This window comes from Juglans regia, chromosome 3 (assembly GCF_001411555.2).
Source record: "Juglans regia cultivar Chandler chromosome 3, Walnut 2.0, whole genome shotgun sequence".
Taxonomy (NCBI): Eukaryota; Viridiplantae; Streptophyta; class Magnoliopsida; order Fagales; family Juglandaceae; genus Juglans; species Juglans regia.
The window spans coordinates 15531079-15536152 of record NC_049903.1 but is presented as its reverse complement, the minus strand read 5'-3'; the positions used below and the strand labels follow the sequence as shown (position 1 = coordinate 15536152).

Below are 5074 nucleotides of genomic sequence, written 5' to 3'. Positions count from 1 at the left end.
TATTTTATAAAAATTTCATTTATTTAAAATAAACATTGTCAAAGTTCTATGTTGTCAAATCGCCCTGCAATTTGGACTCTTTATTGTGGGAATTCGTGATCTTTCCCAGGCCAATCAGCTGGATGCATGATGGAATGCATGGTTTCCAGCAAAGTTAAAACATATGTACTTTATAAGCAACAGCTGTTATAAGCACCACATAACACTATAAATAAGGAAGCTCACATCCTGTTTTTAGCACAGAAACACAAACAAAAATGAAGCCCGTTAGTTCTTCAGTGCTTGTTCCATTTGTTATTACAATTATTTTCTCATTTTTATGGGCAACTTCGGCTCACACTTATGAAGACGTCCTTAATTCAATGCCTGACCCTTCAAGCTGGAAACTCCACCTCCTCAATTTCTCAAGTCATTTACACCCCCGCCAATTCCTCATATTCTTCTGTATTGGAATTCTCCATACAAAATCCTAGATTCTCAACACCTGCCACCCCGAAACCTCTAGTCATTATTACGCCATTGCATGTCTCCCAAATTCAAGCAACCATTAAGTGTTCCCAAAATCATGGCATGCAAATAAGAGTTAGAAGCGATGGTCATGATGTTGAGGGCCTTTCTTATGTTTCTTATGTTCCATTTCTCATAATCGATCTGATAAATCTTCGTTCAATCAATGTTGATGTAGAAAATGGCACTGCATGGGTTGAAGCCGGTGCCACTATCGGTGAAGTATACTATAGGATTGCCGAGAAAAGTAGAAACTTTGGCTTTCCGGCAGGAGTTTGCTCGACTGTGGGTGTTGGTGGACACTTCAGTGGGGGAGGGTACGGCACCATGTTGAGCAAATATGGCCTTGCTGCAGATAATATTGCTGACGCCCAAATGATTGATGTTACGGGCAGAATCCTTGACAGAGAATCCATGGGAGAAGATCTATTTTGGGCCATTCGAGGAGGTGGAGGGGCCAGCTTTGGAGACATTGTTGCGTGGAAAATCAAGTTGTTTCATGTTCCATCAACTGTGACAGTATTCATAGTTAATAGGAACATGGAACAAAATGCAGCCAAGCCGGTTCATCGGTGGCAATATGTTGCAGACAAGCTTGATGAAGACCTATTAATTCTCGTCATCTCAACTGCTGCCAATTCTAGCCAAGAAGGGAGGAGAACAATACAAGCTTCATTTATGTCCTTGTATCTCGGAGGGATAGATAATCTCCTTTCATTGATGCAAGAAAGCTTCCCTGAACTGGCTTTGGTAAGAGAAGATTGCACTGAAATGAGCTGGATTGAATCTACCCTTTATTTCGCCGGGTTTCCAACTGGGGAATCCTTGGATGTACTAAGTATTGCTAATCAGGACTCCTCTAACAAGGCCAACGTTTTTCAAACCAAGATCTAACTACGTGATGGAACCTATTCCAGAAGTTGGCTTGGAAGGGATTTGGGAGAGATTTTACCAAAAAGAGGCCGAGGAAGCAATTTTGGTGATGATTCCGTATGGGGGAAGAATGAGTGAAATCTCAGAATCTGCAATTCCTTTCCCACATAGAGTTGGTAACATCTACAAAATCCTAGACAACGTGTATTGGGAAGAAGAAGGAATTGCGGCATCCGAGAGGCAGATAAGTTGGATCAGGAGGCTTTACAGTTACATGGCTGCCTATGTTTCAAAATCACCAAGAGCTGCATACATCAATTACAGGGACCTTGACATAGGAACAAATAGTAAGGAAGGCAACACAAGCTATAGACGGGCAAGTATATGGGGTACTAAATATTTCAAGAGCAACTTTAACAGGTTGGTTCATGTGAAGACCATGGTCGATCCCACTAATTTCTTCAGGAATGAACAAAGCATCCCGTCTCTTTCATCCCGGTGATCATGATTATCATGTTCAAATCTTTCTCATTATTTATATCAATTATATTTTGGATCCGTTGGTTTATAATTTGGTTATGAATACATGAGCGAGACTCAATTGCTAATTAATTAATTATGAGATTTTAAAAAGGAAGTCTTCGAAAAATATCTCCGGTCATAAGCGCTAATAATGCTTTCGTTTTCAGCATTTTTTACATTGATGGGCACTGCTAGCCAGTGAGAAGGGGAAAACAATTAAAAAGAAGAAGATGATGATCAGCACGGATCATTATTGTCAATATTTTACCGCGTTATGCTTGGATATCTTGCGATTTTAGTAAAGATTAGGTGGGATAAAATTTTATATAAAAATATGATTTTTAAAATCCTCTATAATTCTTAGGGTATTTTATTATCTAGAATTTTTTAAATTTAAACCATTAAATTCAAATTAAATAATTAGAATTTTTACTACATGAAACTTTCTCACTTTTAGTAGGCTAAAAGATATGTATGAGATATCCTAAAAAAGGGAAAATTCTGGAAATTGTTGACAGTTGCTTATATTCATGATAAGCTATATAGCTACTGGCTGAACAAGTAATAATCAAACGGTAGTGATGTGGAATAACATGATGAGGTTTCATCATCATCGATTGTTTAACCTTATTTAGTTGGCATGCACTAGAGACTTGTGAGAGTGAAAGGGATTTGTTTTCTATGTAATTTATGTTTAGAAAGATTTATTGAGATAATTTTTGTTCATCATGTGTTCGTTAATGCTTCTTTCTTTTATTTTACCTTGGACTTGTTATTTCTCATTTAATTTACATCCAATTCGATTTTTAGTAGTATTTTCATTTAAGTGGTTACTATATATATATATAAGAAATTGACCATCTGAAGGAAAACATCGCAAGCGCGAAGCTCTCTCGATAGCTTCAATAGTTCACTGAAAGCCTTTGGTGTAATGAACCACAAGCCCTTAAGAAAGAAAGACATAATCAAATCCGATTTGGTAATTAAGACAAGATCTGATTCTCGGAAAAATAGTCAAAGAGACTTAGCTTTCTACCCTTTGGCTTTCTGACCCGACCCGACTTAGAGACATTCTGGTTGGTCGATTAGCCGACCCAAAAACTCTTTTGGAAGAAACGAGTATTTTGACCCGAATTCTTCTTCTTCTTCTTCTTTTTTAATAATGATCTAGAAAAATCTGATTGCTATTTTATACAAAAAATTTGAAATGGTCTATTCCACTGCTCTTTCGTGATTTTGTGTAGGAGGTTGTGATCATCCACTAATTTGCAAAATTTATTTATTTCTAAATTTCAATGTAATTGGGGTTTACATTGTAACGAATGTCCTACGGTTGATTGTATTTTCAATAGATGGCTCTGTATTTGTGGCGGCCCCCACCCCCATGTACGAGAACATAGGAATCAAGACACCCAGCGAATCCTCAGGCTCGCCCTCAGCATCATTTGCATCAAAATCTGCATTACCATAAAACGGTACCGCAGGTAAATATAATCCAAACAACCCTCGAGAATAAAAATGCATTAATGCAACCAACAATTATGCATGCATATGATGAAATATGCATTATGTCCAAAACATCATTTTTCCCAAAAATGAATATTTTTCAACGCACGCCAAACTCCCATTTTGGCCCAAAAATAATAATCTGTCATTTTTCGAAAAAATGACCCACACAAAATTCTTTTATCCAACACACGCTATTTTCCCAAAAAATAGCCCAAATATCCATTTATCCAAAACTCGCCATTTTCCCAGAAAATGGCCCATTAACCAATTTTACCGTATGCACCATGATCTCCCCTAGGGACCATCCCACACCTTGGCTCCCTTCGCCACACCATGGGTAACGACCATGCATGTGACTTCGTAACGAGCGATGCCTAGTTCCGCACCCAGCACGTTCCTGGCCAAGCATCCTAGCCCCCTCCAGTAGAGGGGCCACGGAGTTTGCACGAGAGCTTTACCATCCCGTCTGATCCCGTTGTGGGACGTCACTCAGTATACTTCGCTCCCAAGTGACCAAAGGAGCTCCACCGAGATAATGTCTCATCTCGGCTTGGGGTCGTAATACGCACGCACCCAAAAGTCCTTTCTCACATGAAAACCCAACTTTCAATAAACACATGAACATGAATGCAATTACACGAAAAACCCAGTTTTCATTTACAAACACGATCAAATGTGCAAATATGCGATGTACATGAAATGAAACATTATCCAACAACCAACAATTCACAACACAATCCAAACACACAAACAACTCCATCCGACCCCCTTACTTCTCAAACTCAGTCCGGCATAACCAACCAGATCACAGTGAAATGAGTTAGTGCAAAAATACATTTAAATCACAAAAGTTCTTTGGAAAAATACTTAGAGTGCTATAATATAAGTTTTGAAGGATCTTGGAGGTGCAAGAAGTGGCGGCACAGCAACGGAATAGTGCAAAATGCACTGTGACCGTGGGTCTCAAAAACCCACTTTTGAACAGGGACAATCCAAGACTCAAGATTACTAGGGAATGGCTTAGGCATGTCGGTGAAGCTAATGGTGGTGGTGGTTGGCCGTGGGTGGTAGCGTAGAGGGCGGTTGAAGGCAAAAATGTCCAAAACAGAAATAGAGTTGGATGTACTTCACTGGTGACATATCGGAGCTGAGAATGGGTGCATTAGGTTGCTAAGAGGTCGAGGCTGATGTGGTAAAAAGATGGTGGCCGGAGGTCGCGCGGGAACACAAGGAAGGCTGCGGCTTGATGCTGTGCGTGGAGGAGAACGGCGGAATGAGAGGAGCTGGAATTTGGGAGGTGGGGTCACCGGCCGGTGGGGATGCGAACTATAGGGGCGGCGACAGACATAAGCAGCGCACGGCAGCGCTTTGGGTGGAGGAGAAAATCGGACTGAGGAGAGAATAGAGGGGGTGTCACGCATGGGGAGAGAGAAAGGAGAAAAAGAAATGGGGGGAAAAAGAAAAGGAGAAGAAAATAAAAAGAGGAAAAGAAAAATTGAGGGAAAGAAATGAGGTCCAATCCTCACATCTTGGGCCACAAAAATGATCCAACGAAGAAGATTTCAAAACAGCAACTTAAATAAAATAATTCAAATGTAGTGAATAAATGAAAATAAATAATTAAAGCCAACAATAAACTAATTTAAAATGAAAAGCAATTTAA

The 5074-nt window shown here is 39.7% G+C and overlaps 1 pseudogene; it reads left to right on the top strand.

The window, feature by feature from the left end:
* Positions 1 to 257: 257 nt before the first annotated feature.
* LOC108995263 lies at positions 258 to 1882 on the top strand (annotated as a pseudogene).
* Positions 1883 to 5074: the final 3192 nt, after the last annotated feature.